This window comes from Piliocolobus tephrosceles, chromosome 9, assembly GCF_002776525.5.
Source record: "Piliocolobus tephrosceles isolate RC106 chromosome 9, ASM277652v3, whole genome shotgun sequence".
Classification (NCBI taxonomy): Eukaryota; Metazoa; Chordata; class Mammalia; order Primates; family Cercopithecidae; genus Piliocolobus; species Piliocolobus tephrosceles.
In genome coordinates, this window is record NC_045442.1 from 99,641,298 (window position 1) to 99,664,060 (window position 22,763).

At 39.7% G+C, this 22,763-nt stretch overlaps 1 protein-coding gene across 6 annotated transcripts in view; it reads left to right on the forward strand.

The window, feature by feature from the left end:
• The window catches only part of ARHGAP12 (Rho GTPase activating protein 12), a 125,998-nt gene that overhangs the window by 761 nt on the left and 102,474 nt on the right, over positions 1–22,763 (forward strand). The gene's annotated exons all lie outside the window — the stretch shown is intronic.

Consider the following 22,763-nt stretch of genomic DNA (forward strand, 5'->3'; position numbering starts at 1 on the left):
CGCCGCCGCTGAGGTGCGCGCGGGGGGAGGTCGGGTACGCAGCGAGGGGCTCTGGACGCGGGGGTGGGCGCCGGGGGGAAGGGGGCTGGCGCAGCCTATTGGCTGACGTGGGCAAGAGGGTTTAAATGGCCCGAAGTTGTGGCTCCTCTGCCCCATGGGTTTCCTGACTTCCTGTGTGAGGGCAGCGCCCGCCCGCCCCGCCCCCAGGGAGGAGAGTGTGAGGGTGCGCGCGCGTGTGTGCACAAGGCGGGTGTGTGCGTGTCTATGTGCAAAAGGCGAGTGTGTGCGTGCGCGTGTGTCTGCAAAAGGCGGGTGTGTGTGCGTGTGTGTGTGCAAAAGGCCGGGCCGGCCCCTCCCTCGCCATGGGCCCACTCCCTAACCGCAGTGGAGCTGGCAGGCCTCCACCCACCCGGGGGGCCCACCTGGGGCGTCCCTCCAGGACTGTTGACCTTAAACCGGACACTTTCTTCTTTGCTGTTTTTCCCGATGCCCTGCCCCTGCTGGATGGACGTGCATTCGCTCTCCTCCAGCTTCTCTGGGCGGAATCTCCTCAAAGTCCTTGAATTGAAAAATCCTCTTTACCAGCGTGCAGCCCGCCTCCCATCTCAGGGGAGCTGGTTGTCTTCTCAGAACGGCTGTCCTTTACGCGTTGCTACCTTAAGTGACTGCAGACCCTTTGAGGAGAAATGGCCACAGGGTCCTCGTTAGAGAAAAAGGCACGCCCTTCAGCTTTGGAGGCGTGTGATGTTTTCCTTTTGACTGCAGCTGCAGTTTTGTAAATGTATTTTCAAAGGCTAAAGCACGACTTTGAAAGTACACCTTTGTCGAAAGTTCTAATGTCATCCCATGTGGAGTGTTTGTTGTGGGTAGAGGTTTTAGCGCTCTAATAACACGATTAGTTGTGGCTGACTTTTGGGTTAATCATGACATAGAGAAGTAGATTTTATCGACTATTTAGGCATGCGTTCCTAAAGGGAGGTCGTGGAGGAAGGAAGGCTCACTCGGGTTCTTCTGGTTCAGGTTCTGCCACCCGACTTCTAGAGGTTAGACCTTGGGAGACGCCGTGTGTTTCAATGGAAGTGTTAAAAAGTAACTAGCCCCTAGCCACTCCTCTTTCGTACTTAAAAGTCGGGAACGATGGCCTAGATGTGTATTTATTTGTCTATATCGCTTTTTCTTTACCTGATCTATAGGAGGGTATTTTACAGAATGGGTTGTCTTCTTCCACCTCCTCTGGTCTGAAAAGGCAGTCTGGCTCCTGGCGCAGTGTATTTTTTTTTTTCTTTGTTTTAAAATTGCTTTGGAAACGTTTCAGAGCTGGGTTTTGAGAGCCCAAAGCAGGCAGTGAAAGCGTGACCCCGACCCATGCCACCTGAGGAGCCAGACCGTCTGGGCATATATGTGCGACCCCTGGTTGCATGTGGCTCCTCTGTTCTAAAGGAGTTTCTCTGTTGGGGAAAAAGAACCCCCAAAAGTGTAGTATAACAAATTATGTGTGTGTATGTATATTTATGCCTCAGTATTTGTTGATAGATTTCTGTTCGTACTTCATCAAGCTGGAGATTGATGACTCGTTGATTCTTAAGATAATGCCGTCTGTATAGATTATAGAATGTTCATATAGAATTATATAGAATTGTTCATATAGAATTATCAATACATTACATCTCTTTCCGTTTTGTATTTAATACCAGTTGTTTCGAGGTGCAAGTGAAAGTAGATAAGTGCTGTAGAAAAACAGCATGTTACTTGTAGTTAATCATTTGGCTTTTCTTTAATTAGAAAGTATCTGCTTAGTGGTTGTTTAGTAGGCTGATAGAAAGTAAACTTTACAAATTTTTAAGTACTCTATGTAAGTGACGTTACTGAAAATAATAAGGGTAATTAAAATTTTTAAATGGAGTGAAAACTAGTGATCTGTAAAACCATTAAACAGTAGTACTAATATTTTACTTGCCCGAGAAAATGGGCATTACAGTTTTATAATAAATCATGGGAGAGAAAAGTGAAATTAAACTTTTGTCCTGTATTTAACAATTTTGGCTAGAATTGCAAATATGCACTATTTTGTAGTATGAATCAGATGTGAAAGGTATCATAGTACGACATAGCATCCCTGTGCTTCAAATCGGGCTTTTCAGATATCTCTTTTGAGGAACCTATTGGGCCACTGTCCTTGTGGTTTTTTTGTTGTTGTTCAGTTAACTGGCCCCGGCTCATTGGTATATGGCTTTGCTGTAATTCAGCCATTTCCCTATTACTTTCACTGACTTCATGGACTTAATGAATATTCTGCAGTTTCGTTTTGCAGTTGATGAGCTTTTTATTTGAACTGAACTGCCAAATGGTGTAGTCTCTAAGCCTCTTTCCCGTGTTAATAATCTAGAGCTTCTCCAACTCTAATGTGCGTAGGAATCAGCTGCACTTGTAATAGCCACGTGGTCATGTGGATGTTGTTCTACCAGACCACAGACCACTGCTGTCCAATAGGAATGTAATGTCTATAAATTAGCTGCGCTTCAAGTTTCTAGTATTCACATTATAAAAAGTAAGCACGTGGAAAAAAAGTGAAATAAATGAATATATTTTACTCAGTTTATTCACGATGTCATTTTAACATGTAATCAATATGAAAATTATTAATGAGATGTTTTATGTTCTTTACATTGGACCAGGTGTTTTGAAATATCAAGTGTGTTTTATTTACACTTAGAGCATTTCTCAATGTGCATTAGACACATTTGACTAGTGGCTACTATATTGAACAACAGTTTTGGAGTCTAAAGTGTAGACCAGTGTTATTCTTAGTGTATTTTCAGATCGGCCCCATCAGCAATCCTTGGGAATGTAAATTTTAGGGCCCCACCTCATTCCAGTTGTCGTTAGAATATCTAGGGCTAGGGCCTGTAATCTGTGGTTTGAAAACTCTCTGGGATATGGTTACAAAATGTATATGTGGCATTCTGGATGGGACCCTGGAACAGAAAAAGAACGTTAGGAGAATACTGAGGAAATCTGAATAGAGTGTGGAAGTGGTTATGTGTCAGTGCTGGTTCATTGAATGTGACAAATGTACCAGTACTAACATAAGTTGTTAATAGGGGTAACTGGGTCCAGAGTACGTGGGAACTCTTTGGACTATCTTTGCAGTAATTATGTAAATCTAAAACTCTTTTAAAATAAGTTTATTTTTTAAAAAAGAAGTTCTTCAGATTATTCCATTGCTCACTAAAAATTTGAGAATCCAGTGATCTAGATCATTAATCACTTACACTGCTGCAGCTTGGTTGGGCAGGATGGTGGCCAGTATTGGGTCTGGTAGGATAATAATAATAGTTTTTTTGTGATAAGACCTAAAACTTCTAAAGCACTTGCCATGCGCTATGCACTGTATCAAGTGCTTTACATACATTTACTTAATTCTCCCAATATGCAGTATGTACTATTAATAAGCTGCACCTTGCAGATGGAAAAAACTGAAGCCCAGAGAGGTTAAATGACTTGTCCGGAGTCACACAGCAAGAGCCAGAGACAGGATGTTTTATAAATTATCAGTGCATTTGTAACTATTTTTCCACTCTCACAACTTTTACTTCCTTGAGTAAGCACTGATTAATATAGATACTCTGTGACGTCTGAAAGTTACAAAGTTCTTTTTCTTTCTTCTCACAAAGATCTTTTGAGGTTTGTATTGTTTGCTTTGTTTTACAGATAAGTTAAGGTGCTCATGGTCCTGAGAGCTGATAAATGGCAAAACCTACATTTAAAATTTAGACCTCTGACTCCAAGTTCTGTGCTCTTCTCGTGCATCACAGAATTCATAATATGTTATGAGGTTAGAGTGACATCTTTTAAAGTTAGCTGAAAATTTCCTATATTTTGCTACATAATATATATTTTTTAATTTCAGTTTTTTAAAGGTATAATATACATGCATAAAATACAATAACATTCAACAATAAAAAAGGATAAACTGTGGCGACAACAGGAATGAATCGCAAAAGCATTAATCTAAGTGAAACATGTCAGACACAGAAGGCTACATACTATATGATTTGTATTTTTCTATTATCACAGCTTTTGCTTCCTTGAGTAAGCAGTGATTAATGTGATACCATCTATCATTCTTTATACCTAAGTGGTTTTATTCACATTTTCTCTTTCTGTTCTTACAAGGTTTTTTTGAGGTTTGTACTGTTTCCTATTTTAGAGATGGATTGTACCACAATTTGTATTCACAAGTTCTTAGGCCTTTGAGTTTTCAATTTCTGGTCATTATGAATGTTCATGTGAGGCCTTTGTGTAGAGTTATGTTTTCATTTCTCTTGGGTAGATACCTAGAAGAGGGATTGCTGGATCATATGGTAAGTGTATATTTAACTTTATTAGAAATTACCAAATTATTTTCCAAAGTGGTTGTAGCATTTTGCATTTCCACCAGCAGTGAAGAGAATTCCAGTTGCTGGTATCTTTACCATACAATACATTCTGTGTTTTTGAAAGCTGACTGGTAGGTGGGTATTGATACCTGGTTGTTTTAATTTACATCATTAGGGTTTTAACAGGTTTTTTTAAAATATAGTCTTGAGGTATAATTGCTGTATAACAAGCTGCACATACATATTTTAAGTGTACAATTTGAAGAGTTTTGATGTATGTATATACCTGTGAAACCACTACCATTTTCAAGATAATGAACATGTCTTTCACTCATCAGAAATTTCCTTGAGCTCCTATATTATAATTCGTTCCCCATGTCCCTTGGCAACTATTGCTCTGCCTTCCGTCACTATCAATTAGTTTGATTCTAGGAAATCAATTTTCTAGAACTTTATGCAGATGGACTCATGTAGTATGGATTCTGGTCTGGATTTTTTTTTTCACTCAATAAAATTATTTTGAGATTCATCCAGTTTGCTGTGTGTATCAGTAGTTCATTCCTTTTTATTGCTGAGTTGATATTCCATTGTGAGGGTATACCACAATTAGTTTATTCAATTGTTGATTGACATGCGAGTTTCTCTTTGTTACAAATGAAGCTCCTGTCTTTGTGTGGACATATGCTTTAATTTTTGTTGGTAAATACCTAAGAGTAAAATCCCTGAATCATGTGGCATATTTAACATTTTAAGCATCTGCCAAACTTATTTCAAATGCTGGTTTGGTTTTACATCCTCACCAGCTTTGTGTGTGAGTTCCAGTGGCTCTGCATTCTCAAAAACACTGGTATGACCGACTTAGCCGTTCTATGAGATGTGTGGTGGTGACATTTCTTTCTTTTTGGTTTTAATTTGCATTTTCCTGATGACTAAAGATGTTGGGCCTATTTTCATGAGCCTGTTTACCATCTGTAGCTCTTTGAATAAGAGTTTGAATCTTTTGCCTGTTTTTTTTTTTTTTTTTTTTTTTCCCCTGTTAGACAAGGTCTTGCTCTGTCACCCCCCCCCAGGCTGGAGTACAGTGGCAGGTTCACAGTTCACTGCAGTCTCGAACTCCCAGAGTCAAACAGGCTTTCCACTTTAGCCTCCCAAGTAGCTGTGACTACAGGTATGCAGCACCATGCCCAACTAATTTTGTAAACTTTTTTTGTGGAGATGGTTTCGTGCTGTGTTGTCCAGGTTGGTTTTGAACTTCTGACCTCAAGTGATCCTCTTGTCTCGACCTCCTAAAAACACTGGAATTACAGGTGTGAGCTACCTTACCTAACCTATGATTTTTTTCTTTTTTATAATGTCTTTGGTTTTGGTTGAATGGAGTTGGGATGTTTTCTCTCTGCTTCCGTTTTGTTTTTTGTTTTTTGTTTTTTTGAGAGATTTATGTAGAATTGGTAGTAACTTCTTTACATTTTTGGTAAAATTCACCAGCGAAGCTGCCTGGGCCAGTTTTCTTTGTGGAAAGCTTTTAAAGACAAATTCTGTTTATTTAATAGATACAGGGAGTATTCAGGTTATCTGTTCATTCTTTAGCAAGCTTTGGTTATTTGTATCTTTCAAGAAATTTGTTAGAAGGGTAGCATGCACCTGTAGTCCCAGCTGTTCAGGAGGCTGAGTCTAGGAGGATTGCTTGAGCCCAGGAATTAGAGGCTGCAGTGAGCTATGATTATGCTACCGCACTCCAGCTTGGGCAACAGAGCAAGACCCTGTCTTTAAAAAAAAAAAAAAAAAAAAAAAGACATTTGTCTACTTCATCTGGATTGTTGAATTTGTTGGCATAAAGTTGTTCATAGTATTTTCTATTTTCCTTTTGATGTCTTCAGGATCTGTAGTTATGTCTCTGGTTACCTTTTTGATAATTTGTTTCTTTTCTCTTTTGTTCCCATTAGTTTGGCTAGAGGATTGTCAGTTTTACTGATCTGTGTATTTTTTGTTTGTTTGTTTGTTTGTTTTTTTGAGACAGAGTCTCGCTCTGTTTCCCAGGCTGGAGTGCAGTGGCATGATCTCAGCTCACTGCAGCCTTTGCCTCCTGGACACAAGTGATCCTCCCACCTCAGCCTCCTGAGTAGCTGGGACCACAGGCACATGCCAACCACACCTGGCTAATTTTTTGTATTTTTGGTAGATATGGGGTTTCACCACGTTGCCCGGGGTGGCCTTAAACTTCTAAGCTCAGGTGATCCACCTGTCTTGGCCTTCCTCAGTGCTGGGATTATAGGTGTGAGCCATTGCGCCTGGGCAGTTTTACTGCTCTTTAAGAACCAACCTCTGGTTTCATTGATTTTTCTCTCTACGTTTTTCTGTTTCCTTTTAATTGCTTTCTGCTCTAATCTTTTTCATATCTTTTCTTCTACAAACTTTTTTTTTCTTTTTCTTTTTTTTTTTTTTTTTGAGATAGAGCCTTGCTCTGTCACCCAGGCTGGAATGCAGTGGCACAATCTCGGCCCACTACAACCTCTGCCCCCTGGGTTCAAGTCATTCTCCTGCCTCAGCCTCCCCAGTAGCTGGGATTACAGGTGTGCACCACTATGCTCAGCTAATTTTTGTATTTTTAGTAGAGACGGGGTTTCACCATGTTGGTTAGGCTGGTCTTGAACTCCTGACCTCATGATCTGCCCACCTGTGCCTTCAAAAGTGCTGGGATTACAGGTGTGATCTACCGTGCCCGACCTCTACAAACTTTGGATTTAATTTGCTCTTCTTTACCTTCTTAGAGTGGAAGTTTATGTCATTGATGTGAGACTGTTTCTTTCTGGCATTTAGTGCTGTAAATTTTCTCTGAGCACTGCTTTAGCTGTATCCCACAAATTTTGAAATTACATGTTTTCATTTACATTCAGTACACATTTCCCGTTTGGATTCTTTTTTCTTTTTTGAGACATTGTTTCACTCTCACCAAAGCTGGAGTGCAGCAGCACAAACTGCAGCCTTGACTTCCTGGGCTCCTATAATCCTCTTACCTCAGCCTCCCTTAGTAGCTGGGACTACAGGTGCATATCACCATGCCTTGCTAGTTTTTTTGTTTGTTTGTTTTAGTTTTTGTAGAGATGGGGTCTCACCAGGAGTTCAAAACTCGCCAGACTAGTCTTGAACTCCTGGCCTCAAGTGATCCTCCCACCTCCGACTCCCAAAGAGCTGATAATACATGCGTTAGCCACCTTGTTTAGCCTGATGTCATCTTTGACTACTGACTCATTTAGAAGTGTGTTACTTAGATTCCAAAAACAATTTTGGGGTTTTTAAGATACTTTTTAAAGAGTTTCTAATTTAATTTTATTGTGATTAGAGACCATACTTTACATGATTTCAGTTCTTTTCAGTTTATTAAGGCTTGTTCCATGGCCGAGGATGTGGTATACAGGAACTTAGGTTTGTAAGAAACTACTAAACTGGCTGTGCTATTTAGCACTCTCACTAACACTATATAAATGCTCTAGTTTCTGGAATCCTTGCTAGCACTGTGTATTGTCTTTTTTTAAAAAAAAAACAAAAAAACAACTTTATTGTAGTTAATGTGTAGTGATACCTAATTTTGGCTTTAGTTTACATTATTGGTTTTTATTCTTGTTAAAATTAATTTGAATAAAACTTACAAATCATGGAGTGTTTTTTTTTTTCTAGTAGATGACAAAATGTACTGAGGGATTGGTAATAGTTCATCACTTGTATGCTGCGTAAGTGCAACTTTTCAGTTTTCTTTCTTTTTTTTTTTTTGAGACGCAGTCTCGCTCTGTTGCCCAGGCTGAAGTGCAATGGTGCAGTCCTGGCTCACTGCAACCTCTGCCTCCTGGGTTCAAGCGATTCTCCTGCCTCAGCCTCCCGAGTAGCTGGGATTACAGGCACTTACCACCATGCCTGGCTGATTTTTGTATTTTTAGTAGAGATGAGGTTTCACCATGTTAGTCAGGCTTGTCTGGAATTGCTGACCTTGTGATCCGCCTGCCTCGGCCTCCCAAAGTGCTGGGATTAAAGGCGTGAGCCACTGCGCCCAGCTACTTTTCAGCTTTCTAAGAGTTTGAATGTTATTTGCTTTTTAATATTTACTTTTTTTTTTTTTTTTTTTGGAGACGGAGTCTCGCTCTGTCACCCAGGCTGGAGTGCAGTTGCGTGATCTGGGCTCACTGCAAGCTCCGCCTCCCAGGTTCAGGAGATTCTCCTGCCTTGAGTAGCTGGGATTACAGGCGCATGCTACCACGGCCAGCTAATTTTTGTATTTTTAGTAGAGATGGGGTTTCACCATGTTGATCAGGCTGGTCTTGAGCTCCTGACCTCATGATCCGCCCACCTTGGCCTCCAAAAGTGCTGGGATGATTGGCTTGAGCCACCACACCTGGCCAATATTTACCTTTTTTTTTCCCCAAGATGGCGTCTCGCTGGGTTGCCCAGGCTGGAGGTGCAGTAGTGTGATCTCAGCTCACTGCAAGCTCCGCCTCCCGGGTTCACACCATTCTCCTGCCTCAGCCTCTTGAGTAGCTGGGACTACAGGCGCCCACCACCACGCCCAGCTAATTTTTTTGTATTTTTAATAGAGACGGTTTCACCATGCGAGCCCGGATGGTCTCCATCTCCTGACCTCGTGATCTGTCCGCCTCAGCCTCCCCAAGTGCTGGGATTACAGGCATGAGCCACCGCGCCCGGCCCTATATTTACTTTTAAAGAGGATTTGTAAGAGCTTCATGAGGATTTTAGTTACTTGTGGCTTTTGAGTAGATGGGTATAAGGTGATTTAAATTGTATACTACAATGTCTTTAGTGAAATATATATAACATGAAATTTACTGTTTGAACCATTTTTGAGTGTACAGTTGTGTGGCATCAAATAAGTTAACTTTGTTGTCTAGCCATCACCACCCTTCATCTCCAGAACGTTTTCATCTTTCTAAACTGAAACTCCATACCCATTAAACAGTAACTTCCTGTTGCTGTCTTTCTCCATCCCTTGGTAACCACCATTCTGCTTTCTGTCTTTATGAATTTGACTACTCTAGGTATCTCATATACATGAAATTATGTAATTTGCCCTTGTGTGACTGGCGATTTCCCTAAGCATAAATAGTCTTCAGAGTTCATCGACATTGTACTGTCACAATTTCCTTCCTTTTTAAGGCTGAATAATATTTTACTATGTATCACATTTTGTTTATTCATCCATGGATGGATATTTAGTTTGCTTCCACCTTTTGGCTATTGTGATTAATGCTGCTGTGAACATGGATATACAAATATCCGTTTGACTTTCTGCTTTCAGTTCTTGTGAGTGTATACCCAGAAGTAGAATTGCTGGATAATGTGGTAATTGTATTTTCAGTTTTCTTGAGGAACTACCATACCATTTTCCCCAGTGGCTGTACTACTTTACATTTCCACCAGCAAAGCACAAGAGTTTCAGTTTCTCCACATTCTCACAAACATTCGTTATTTATTTAGTTATATTTATTTATTGGATACAAGGTCTTGCTCTGTTGCTCAGGTTGGAGTGCAGTGGCACAGTCACAGCCCACTGCAGCCTCAACTTCCAGGCTTGAGCGATTCTTTCACTTCAGCCTACTGCGTGGCTGGGACTACAGGCATGTGCCACCATCCCTGGCTATTTTAAAAATTTTTTTGTAGAGACAGGGCCTCGCTGTGTTACTCAGGCTGGGCTTGAACTCCAGGACTCAAGTGATCCTCCTACCTCAGCCTCCGAAAGTACTGGGATTACAGGTATGAACCACTGTACCTGGTCTATTTTTTAATTAAAAAAAAATGATAGCCATCCTGTTGGGTGCGAAGTGGTATCTCATTTTGTGTGTGTGTGTGTGTGTGTTATTTCCTTAATGATTAGTAATATTCAGCGTCTTTGCAGGTTCTTACTCGCCACTTATATACAGATGCTCCTTAACTTATGATGGTATTATGTTCTAATAAACTGATCATAAGTCAGAAATGTTGTGAGTCAAAAATCCATTTAAATTAGCCTCAGCAACATAGCAAGACCCTCACCTCTAAAAAGATTAAAAATTAGCTAGGCGTGATGGTATGTACCTGTAGTCCTAGCTACTGAGGAGGCTGAGACAGGAAGATTTCTTGAACCCAGGAGTTTGAGGCTGCAGTGAGCTGTGATGGTACCACTGCACTCCAACCTAAGTGACAGAATGTGACCTCTATCTCTCAAAAGAAAACAAAGGTATTTGATATTCCAATAAACCCACCATAAAGTCAAGAAATTGTTACTGGAACCATTGTTAGTTGGGGACCATCTGTATTTTCTTTTGAAAAATGTCTATTCAGGTTCTTTGCCCATCATGACTCTTGATATCCCAATGTTTATTTGAAGTAAACTGGCATAATTTAAACATTGTAGAGTGTTTTCTCCTTTTTTGGGTGAGTTACTATTGTCTGACACTAGAACTTTGCAGTGGCCAGACTAAAATAAGTGCCGCACTTACAGATGTTTTTGCCTTTGTTTTGTGGATTATATCTGTTTAAAACATGGGGGATTGGTAAACACATGAAAATGATTGAATGTAAGTGATATTCAGAAGATCAAGAGAGTAATGTGTGTAGTTTCAGAATACCCGAATGGATTGGGGAGGAGAAGATACCTGAGTAGCCAGTAGTGTTGTGAAGTGAATGTTTTTCTTCTAGAATAAGTTGTTAGGAAATCGAAAGTTCCATCGAACTTTTATAAAGACTAGGGTAATGATTTCTTTTCTTTTTTATTTTTTTGAGACTGAGTCTTGCCCTGTTGACCAGACTGGAGTGCTGGAGTGCAGTGATGTGATCTCAGCTCACTGCAACCTCTGCTTCCTGTTCAAGCTATTCTCCTGCCTCATTCTCCCAAGTAGTGGGCACATGCTACCATGCCTGGCTAATTTTTATATTTTTAATAGAGACGAGGTTTCACTGTGTCGTCCAGGCTGGTCTCGAACTCCTGACCTCAGGTGATCCACCAGCCTTAGCCTCCCAGAGTGCTGGGATTATAGGGGTGAGCCACCGCACCCTGCCTGACTTCCTATTATTATGTAACTTATGTAACTACATGGACTAAGACTATGGGTGTACGTGCCTTCCCCAAGAAAAACTGAGATGGTGTTACTACACGATCAGGTAGATGAGATGTCCCAGAGGCAAGATAAAAATTATGTGAACTATAAAAACATTAATTTTTGGCTGGGAGCAGTGGCTTACGCCTGTGATCCTAGCACTTTCGGAGACCAAGGTGGGTGGATCACAAGGTCAGGAGTTCGAGACCAGCCTGGCCAACATGGTGAAACCCTGTCTCTACTAAAAATACAAAGAATAGCCTGGCACCATGGTGGGCACCTGTAATCTCAGGTACTCAGGAGGCTGAGGCAGGAGAATCGCTTGAACCCAGGAGGCAGAGGTTGCAGTGAGCCGAGATTGTGCAAGGCAATCTTTGCACACAGTGACAGAGCAAAGACTCCATCTCAAAAAAAAAAAAAAGGTTAATTTATTTCTTCTTTTAAAAAACAGATTGTTATAGAAAATTCTTATTAAGAAATTAAAATATAGGACTTTGTGGTGTTGAGGGGTACAGAAGGAAGAAGCCATTGACTGGAGTGCAGTTAGAAGGGAGTGAAGAGAAAACCTAAAAATGTAGACACAGAATGATTGTCATAGAAGGAAAGTTTCTTGGTTTTTTTTTGAGATGGAGTTTCATTCTTGTTGCCCAGGCTGGAGTGCAGTGGCACGATCTTGGCTTGCTGCAACCTCCGTCTTCCAGGTTCAAGTGATCCTGCAGCCTCAGCCTCCCAAGTAGCTAGGATTACAGGCATGTACCACCACACCCGGCTAATATTTGTATTTTTAGTTGAGACGGGGTTTTACCATGTTGTCCAGGCTGATCTCGAACTCCTGACTTCAGGTAATCCACCCGCCTCACCCTCCCAAAGTGCTGTGATTACATGCGTGAGCCACCATGCCCAGCTAGAAGGATAGTTTTAAAGGCTTATAATGTGGAACTATTTTGGACATGGGGAGCTTTTGATGAAATAATGGAATCTGAAGGGGAAAGACTGTTAACCTGTTGGCTCAAGAAAAATGTTTTTTTGTTCCTGAGATTTTTTTTAAACTCACTATGGGTTTTTTATTATATAGGCTGTCTTCTTGGTACCTTTCATTGTTACATTAACACTCTCTTAGTGTGTGCAAGTAGATGTGAAGGGATGAAAACACAGCTTAATCTTTGGTGTCTTTTGATCAGAAAGGGCTTGGTGGGGGCTGTTTAATATAAAGTGTTGAGTTTGTGAATTTTTTTTGAGACAGGGTCTTGTTATGTCATCTGGGCTGGAGTGCACGAACAGCTCACTTCTGCGTCTTTCGAACTCCTGGGCTTGAGTGATCCTCCCACTTCAGTCTCCTAAGTAGTTGGGACTACAAGCCTGCACCACCATGCCCAGCTAATTTTTTATTAAATTTTTTTGTAAAGATGGGGTCTCACTGGTTTGCCCATGCTGGTGAATTAAAAAAAAAAAAAAAAAATACAGCGGGTCCTCACTTTCTGCTTTGCTGTATATCTGAGTCAGCATTTACATCTCCATGTATAGGAGATCATTTGAAAATAAGTTTGAGGCTGGGTGCAGTGGCTCATGCCTGTAATTCCAGCACTTTGGGAAACTGAGGTGGGAGCATTGGTTGAGGCCAGGAGTGCCAGACCAGCCTGGGCAAAATACTGACATCCTGTCTCTCCAGAAAAATTAGAAATTTAGCTGGGCATGGTGGCATGCACATGTGGTCCTAGCTACTCTGGAGGCTGAGCTGGAGGACTGCCTGAGGCACAGAAGTCGAGGCTATGGTGAGTTATGATGGCACCACTGCACTTTGACCTTGTTGACAGAGCAGGATCCTGCCTCTCCAAAAAAAAAAAAAAAAAAAAAAGCTGGAATATTTGAAGATATAATAACCATTCAATAATGGAGAACCCTAGTACTTCTTGAATTATTGTAATTTATGTTTTGATGAGAAAAACAGGCATTGTGATTTGCTGTAAACACAGTGTTTAAAGGTAAAGAACAAAAGAAATACATTTGTAAGTTGTTTAAATTACTTAAACATGGGGCAGCATAATGTAAGATGTTGTTATGAATATGAGCTAGATATGCATGGCATTAATTTTAAATTGAGTTTTAGGTTCAGAACACAATTGCCTGGTAATAAGCATTTAAACCAAGTACTTAAAATCTAATTTGTGGGAAAGTCATTATGGCACTACATGATGCCTTGTACCTGCCCATCTTGCATAGTTCTTGCCCCTGTCCTAGAATCCGCCATTTCTCCGAAGACCTCTGGTCCTTTTATTGGGAGAATGATGCAAGAAGCCACAGCTGAGTGCTAGGTGTGTTTGTTACTGCTAGCTTGTCATTTTTATTGACAGCCAGGAAATATGTGTGTATAATATCAAGCAGTGTATATACACATCTGTAATATTTCTGTAATATTTCTATATATGATCACTTACATATCTGTGGTAAACTAAAAATGAGTTCCTACTGATGTCTCCAAGTCTAATCCGTTGGATCATTCTAGCCTCCTTCTCTTGCTTATCTGTAAATTTTCACTCCAACATTGAGAAACCTGATACCTGCTATCCACCATTGAGTTACTTGTTTTATTCCAGTATACATGTATAGCAGTATCAAGATATTTAACTTGCACTCCTGGGGAAAGAACTTTATCAACTTTTGTGCAGTTCCTTTTGCCTATTTTTCCTTTTGCAAATAAAAAAAAATTATTTATCTTTAAATTTTTGATAGAGACACACCTTACTGTGTTGCCCAGGCTGGTGTCAAACTCCCGGTCTTAAGTGATCCTCCTGCCTTGGCCTCCCAAAGTCCTGCGATTATGGGTATAACCACCCCAGCCCCTTCTGCCCATATTCTTAGAGACTCCACTGATTTCCAAAGTAGCTTATGTCAGCATCTTCCCCCCACTCTGTTCAGTGAGGTTGTTTCATGTGTTTGTAATACTGTTAGATTCTTGTCACATCTGCTTTCCATCCTGGAATCTTGCCCCTGCCCAATGATATTTTTAAATTTGCATACTTTGAAGTTCACGCTTTTCATTGCAAAGACCAATGGGTTTTGACAAACGCATAATGTCATATATCCACCATTATTGTATTACCGTATACAAAATAGGTTTGACTTAAAAGCATCGTCTGTGCTTCACCTATGGAATTCTGTGTCCCCTTCTACTCCAGGCACTCACTGTCTATGGTTTTGACTTCCAGAATGCCATAAATTGAAATCATTCTGTGACTTTTTCATACTGGCTTTCTTTCGTTAGCAACATATGTTTAAGATATATATTTTCATGGTTTGATAACTCGTTTCTTTTTTGTTTTGTTTTCTTTTTTTTTTTTAAATACAAGGTCTTGCTCTGTTGTCCAGGCTAGAGTGTGGTGATATGATTATGACTCACTGCAGCCTAAGCCTCCGGGGATCAATTGATCCTCCCACCTCAGCCTCCCAAGTAGCTGGGACTATAGGTGTGTGCCGTTGCACCTGGCTAATATTTTTTCTACTTTTTTTTGGTGGAGATGGGGTCTTTCTTTCTTGTCCAGGCAGGTCTTGGAGTCCTGGACTTAAGTGAGCTGCCTGCCTTAGGCCCCCAAGTGCTGGAATTACAGGCATAAGCCACTGCACCCAGCCCTCATTTCCTTTTATCACTGAATAATAGTCCATTACATGGATGTCTCACAGCTCGTTTATCCTTTCTCCTGTTGAAGGACATCTTGGTTGTTTCCTCTTTGGAGCAATTATGACTAAAGCTACTATACACATTTACATGCGGAACTTTTTGTGGACATAAGATTTCTACTCATTTGGGTAAATACCTAGGAATGTGATAGCTAGATCCTATGGTAAGGGCATGTTTAACTTTGTAAGAAACTGCTAAACTGTCTTCCAAAATGGCTGTATCATTTTGCATTACCACCAGCAAAGAATGAGAATTCCTGTTTTACATCCTCGCCAGTATTTGGTATTGTTAGTTTTTGGATGTTAGCCATTCTAATAGGTGTATGGTGGTATCTCATTGTAGTTTTAATTTGCAGTTCCATAACGATATGATGTTGAGCAGTTTTTTAAGTGCTTGTTTGCCATCTGTGCATGCGTATGTGGGGGTGTGTGTGTGTGTGTGTATAATTTTTTTTTTTTGGTGAGGTATCTCTTCAGATCTTTAGCTCATTTTAAAAGCGTAGTTGGTCTTATTGAGTTTTTAGAATTATTTGTGTATTTTGCATACAAGTCTAATCAGACTTGTATTTTGCAAGTATTTTCTCTTAGTGTTTTTGTTCTTTTAACAGTGTCTTTCACAGAGGACAAATTGTTGACTTTAATAGAATACTAGCTTAATTTTTTCTTTGAAGGATCATAAGTTTGGAGTATGGAAAAACTGATTGCCAAACTAAAGATCATATTTCTTCCTTTTTGAATTGGAATATTTTCTTTTTTTTTATTAAAATTATTTTTTAATATTGAGTAGATTTTGGGTAATGATAGTGGAGTTTTTTCTTTTTTTAAAATTTTAAGTAGAGGAAGTGTCTTCCTGTGTTTCCCAGGCTGGGCTTAAACTCCTGTCCTCAAGCAGTCCTCTTGCTTTGGCCTCCAAAGTGCTGGGATTATAGGTGTGAGTCACCATGCCTGGCCTGAAATGGAATATTTTCTACACTCTTATAACAATCATTTTATAATTCTTATAACATTCTCTACATTTTTATAACAATCAAGAAAAAGTAATTAAGTCCACCCTATTTCTAAGACTTCATGGCACACATCTTTTAAACATACCCATTGCAAATGTCAGTTTAGTTAAAACTTGCTTGCTTCCTTAGATGCCTCTGCTGCTGTTTCCTAATTTTTGTTTCAGTCAGATTTAAATTTTGGTTTTGAATTTGCTTTACCAGTTTACACTTGATTGTATTTCTGCCTGCTTTCCAGTGACCCAATTATTTCCTTTTTTTTTTGAAACAGAGTCTCGCTCTATCGCTCTGTTGCCCAGGCTGGAGTGCAGTGGCTCGATGTGGGCTCATTGTAACCTCCGCCTCCCAGGTTCAAGGGATTCTCATGCCTCATCCTCCCCAGGAACTGGGATTACAGGTGTGTGCCACCAAGCCCAGCTATTTTTTTTTTTTTTGTACTTTTAATAGAGACAGGGTTTCACTATGTTGGCCAGGCTGGTCTTGGACTCCTGGCCTCAAGTGATCCACCAGCCTCGACCTCCCAAAGTGTTGGGATTACAGGTGTGAGCCACCACACCCAGCCTGATTATTTCCTCTATCCTTTTTGCTCTTTCTGTTTTTGCTATTTATTTATGGTCAGAATGGTTTATAATGTAAATCATTATACTTTCCTTGTCTTCTTTGATAGCCTACCTAAATTCAGATGAGAAATGTCTTATATTCTGCATCTGTTTTTTCTTATTTTAAACATTTTTTGTAGGACATGATCTCACTGTGTTGCCCAGGCTGGTTTCAAACTCCTGGCCTCAAAGGATCCTCCCTCATTAGCCTCCCAAAGGTGTGAGCCTGTGTGCCCAGTCCGTTTTTTTTTTTTTTTTTTTTTTTTAAAGAAAGCAGGGATCATTCATTAAGAAAAAAACCTGAAGTGCCTAATAATGGCCTGTGATTTTTGTTAAGTGTACAGCTAACAGAAGTATTTGATGAATGATTTCTTCTGCTGGAACTTAATATTGGAATTGTTCTTTACTTTTTTGTTGTGCTCAAGATTAATTGATTTCAGTAGTAGGGGCCTGGTTAGGGATTATTAATTTTAAACAAGTACTTTAAAAATTACTCAGAGGATTTGATGCCAGTGTTTAAACTGGTAAAGTTTCTTAATATTTTATGTGTTTGAAGCTATATTAACATTTTATAGTTCACAATATTAGCATTGCTAAATAGGTTATACATATCTGAACTGAACTTAAAATTGTAAGCTCATTAATTAACATACATTATGTTTTGGCTGGGCGTGGTGGCTCATACCTGTAATCCCAGCCCTTTGAGAAGCCGAAGTGGGCGGATAACAAGGTCAGGAGTTCCAGACCAGCCTGACCAACATGGTGAAACCCTGTCTCTACTAAAACTACAGAAGTTAGCCAGGCGTGGTGGTGGGTGCCTGTAGTTCCAGCTGCTCGAGAGGCTGAGGCAGGAGAATCACTTGAACCTGGGAGGCGGAGATTGCAGTAAGCTGAGATGGCGCCACTGCACTCCAGCCTCAGCGACAGAGCGAGACTCCATCTCAAAAAAAAAAAAGATACATTATGTTTCTTTAACGTTTTGTTTATCTATTTACTTTTTTTGATATATGTCTTAAACAGATTGGTTGGTTAAAACAGATGTCCTGGGGGAGGAAGACAACATTTGCTGAACTGTATGGTTTTTGATAGGCTTCTTGGTAGTTTAAATGGGAAGAAAATTTTAAAAATTGGCAGATAGAAAGGAGAAGGCTTTTAGATTATAAAATAGCATGATAGGAAATTTGAAACTGACTTAGGGACAGAGAAGTAAAATATATAAGCAGGCATATGTGTGTGTGCGTGGGGTGGTTGTTGAAACATGAGGAAAAAGTGGCTGGAAAGGGAGGAGAAGACTGGTAAGAGGCGTGAAAAGCTTGTATGGGCGTTTTTGAGACTACTAACAACAGCATCAGGGTGTAGCAGGCAGCAGATATGCAGACCTTGTATATTTTGGGAGTTGGGTACTTAGTAGTTGTAAGTGTGTGGGATGAATATGGATGGAGACGTGGTGACGAGTATAGTATAGAATACATTTCAGTTCTAGGAGTGTTGTCCTTGGACAGCGTTGTATTTGATTGAGCAAACTTTTAACCAAAATGCTCTATAGTAACAGGATAAACAGCGTTCAACTTTCTCTAAAGAACAGAATCTACAGGTCTGGGGAACAGAGGAAGAAACAACCCCAAATTAAAACTGTAAATCTTTCTTTTAATACAGCTTATGTTTTTAAGTAAAAACAGCATAAATTATTCACACATTTGCAGGTACTTTTACCTATATCTAAATTTTTAGTTTTACCCCATAATCATTTTAATTATTTTTTTCAGAGAATTTACCTGATTTTTGTCCTTTCCGTGAAGTTTAAGTTTCATCTTAAACTTAAAATAAGCTAGTAAATCATTTCATGATTCCATTTCCACATTCTCAGCACATTTTAAAAAAATTGATAACACTATGTATTTTATTGTGTACAATATAATGTTTTGAAGTATATATACGTAGTGGAATGGCTAAATTTAGCTAATTAACAAATGCATTACCTCACATAGTTATTTTTGTGGTGAGAGCACACATCTACTCTCTTTACAGTTTTCAAGAATTCAGTATATTGTCATTTACTGTAGTCACCTTGCTGTACAATAGCTGTCTTGAAATTTATTCCTCCTATTTGACTATAATTATGTGTCCTTTGACTAACATCTCAGCATTTCTCCCCTAGGCCCTTAGCCTCTGGTTACCACCATTTTATTCTCAATGTCTTCTTCTTTTTTTTTTTTTTTTTTTTTGAGATGGAGTTTTGCTGCTGTTGCCCAGGCTGGAGTGCAATGGCACGATCTTGACTCACCACAACCTCTGCCTCCTGGATTCAGGCAGTTCTCCTGCCTCAGCCTCCCAAGTAGCTGAGATTACAGGCATGCGCCACCACACCTAGCTAATTTTGTATTTTCAGTAGGGACGGAGTTTCTCGATGTTGGTCAGGCTGGTCTTGAACTCTTGACCTTAGGTGATCCACCCACCCCCGTTTCCCAAAGTGCTGGGATTACAGGCGTGAGCCACTGGGCCCAGCCTCAGCTTCTATGAGATCAGTTTTTTTAGATTCCACATATGAGTGAGACCATGTCGTGTTTGTCTTTCTGTGCTTAGCTTATTTCATTTAACATAATGTCCACTGAGTTCATTCCTGTTGTTGCAAATGGCAGGATTGTCTTCTTTTTTATGGCTGAGTAGTATCCCATTGTGTGTATGTGTGTATGTATATACACATTTATCCTTTGATGGGCAGTTAGATTAATTCTATATCTTGCCTATTTCAAGTACTGCTGTAGTAAACATGGGAGTGCAGATATCTCTTCACATACTGATTTCATTTCCTTAGGATATATGCCCAGTAGTGGAATTGGTGGATCATATAGTAGTTCCATTTTTAATGTTTTGAGGAGCCTCCATATTGTTTTCCTTTTTGGCTGTACTAATTTTCATTAACACCAACAGTATGTAAAGGTTCCCCTTTCTCCACATTCTCACCAGCTTATCTGTTGCCTTTTTTGATAATAGCCATTCTAACTGGGGTGAAGTGCTTTCTCATTGTGGTTTTGATTTGCATTTTCCTGATTAGTGATGTTGAGCATTTTTTTCTTACACTTATTGACTGTGTGTCTTCTTTTGAAGAACATCTATTCAGGGCTTTTGCCTGTTGTTTAACTGGATTATTATTATTATTTTTGTGCTATTGAGTTACTTGATTCCTTATCCTTTTTGAATGTTAGCCCCTTGTCAGATATATAGCGACATGCAGAGGAATGAAGCTAGAACCTTCTCTCTCACCATATAGAACAATCATCTCAGAGTGGGATTAGAGAATTAAATATAAAACCTAAAACTGTGAACCTACTATAGAAAGAAAACTTAGGGGAAATGCTTCATGACATCAGTCTGGGCAAGGACTTTTGAGTATGACCTCTAAAGCACAGGCAACGAAAGCAAAAATAGCAAATGGCATTATTGTTATTTTCTTAATAAAAAATTGTATTAGAAGCATTCAGAATTTTAGCAAAACAGCTGCAGCTTTTTGTTTTTGCAGTTACAGAGTGGTATTTAGTTTAGTTAACAGAACAATTATTTCATGTAAACTGCATAGAGACAACAACTGAAGATGAAACTACCATCTTCATATGTAACTGATTTGTGCTCTGCACCAAGTACCTTTAAATTTCCATGCCATTTTATAACCCCCATACTATACCAAGAAGGTTAGTGGCTATTGAAAACACCACCAGGACAGGACTATCTAAAGACATGTTTGGTAGTGTATTAACTGTACAAAAAAAGACACTGTACACTTCGAAAACAAAAATATACAGTCTTACATTTCGATTTTTTCTTCAAAAAAAAATCCTGCTAGAACCAACTGATTTGTCATCATCATGTTTATCTTTATTTTTCTCCTCTTCCTCATTCTCTTCATTTTCCTCATCTTCGTTCGTTTTCTTGCTTTTTTTTTTTCCAGCTCTGATGACTCCTGTTTGTTTTCGCATCAGGCTTTCCTTTAGCTTGGTATGCAGTAATATCCTTCTTGTATTTTTCCTTCAGCCTCACAGCCATCTTTCCATAAGGTTGCTTGTCATCTGCAGCAATGTCATCTGTATCTCTCCCAGTTTCTTTGCAATATATCCGGTGGATAGGCCAGGATGTTTACCTTTGATTTTTGGCCCATACTCAGAAAGGAACAAGAAAAAGTCCAAACAAAGGAGGCCCCTTGGGTGTATTGGGATCCTTAAACTTCTATTTTGTTTTCCCTTTAGGAGGGATGTAGGTTTTCATTTCTCTTTCATAATGGGCCAGGTTTGTCTTTCCCTGTCTTCACATTTTCCCTTCTCTTGAGCAAACATGGTTTTCCACCTCTTTGAGCACTTCTTAGAAGACCCTTAGAAGCTAACTGAAGCATCTGGGTGCTGCTTCTTGTGCTCCTCCTGGCAGGTTTGCACAAAGAATGTGTATGATAACATTTTGTCCCTTGACTTCTTTGGATTTTTGCCCATGTTCAGTTATTTTTCCTCAGCAAGGTTTGGAGCTGCTCAGTGCCTGTCTGGCTTACACTTGCCCTGGTGTTGTTTCCGTGGAGCTCAGTGTATGCTGACACATGGGATTACATCAAACGGAGACGCTTCTGTGTGGCAAGGGAAACAGTCAACAGAATGAAGAGACGACCTATATAATGGGAGAAAATATTTGTAAACTATACGTCTAACAAGGGGTTAATATTTTCATTCTTTCTGAATCAATAATTTATAATAAGTTTTTTTCTTTCATTTTTATGTGGCTTTTCCTAGACCTTGGATTGTAACATGTAGTTCCTGCTATATGGCTTTCTGCACGTTTATAATTTTAATAGTTTCTCTTGGAGCTTCCCAACCTGTTTCCCCACCCTTCACCCCGGTATTGACTAGAAATCTATCTCAGCTCTTACTCTTTATCCCATTGTGTCCACTCTTGCTCGTTTTACCTGCCTTGGTATCTAACCACCTTTTCTGTAGAGATACCTTTTGACCACTTCTCCATTTCTTTTGCCCTCCTACTTCTCATTGCCTTTAACTAAAACTCTAGATTGGATGTCTCATGTTGAACACAGTGAAACTGGCTTCCTTATCTTTCTCCCTGACTCCTCCTTCATACTTACCTTTGTAGTCACTGGGGAAGGGATAGTCATAAAGCCTGGCAGTGAAAGAGATTGAATGTGGACTGACCTTTAACCCATTGTTCCCCAGCCCCACAGTTCCTCTCCCCCTAGTGTGAAATCATACAGCTCACTTGTTATTCTTCATCCTTCTTTTCTCCACTCTTGCGGATAAATGTCTAACTAACTATAGTATGTATGAGCTACTGTAACCTTTTGAAAAGTAGCTGCCTATCCCCTCGCTCATCTCTGTATCTTCAAAGATATTTCTTAAGTTATTTTATTACTTTCCTGGAAAAAAATCACCTAAGGATAAGCATTTCAGTGTAAAATTTTGAAAAGTTGTGAAAAATTTGTGTAGGTAAAGGATCAAAGCACATAGTGACTAGTGTTCTGGTAATGCATGACAGTAACAACTGAGCATCTGAAAGGTCAGAATTCCTGTTTACTGTGATGGGAGATACCATGGGGTGAGCATATTTGGCAGAGCTCAGGTAGGGTAGAGATGGGAATTCATTTTGGATGTGATAAGTTTGCGGTATTTATTGGACCACCAAGTAGATTTGGTTATTATGTATCAATAGTCTTTTTTAATCTGGAAGAATCCCCCTCCGTTGACGGAGAGTTCAGATCTGTTGTCTAATAAAATGTCTGACATTCTGGATTTGTTTGATTGTTTTCTAGTAATTGCTTCAGGTGAAACATGCTTTTGACAAGAATGTAACATAGATGGCATTGTATATGTTTTATTGCATCACATAGGAGGCATATCTTGTCAGCTCGCATTAGTGCTGTTTGATCATTTGGTTAAGCTTATGCCACCACATCTCTCCATTGTTAAGGTATTTTACCCTATTTAATATTAGTAAGTAGGCTGGGTGTGGTTGCGCCTGTAATCCCAGTACTTTGAGAGG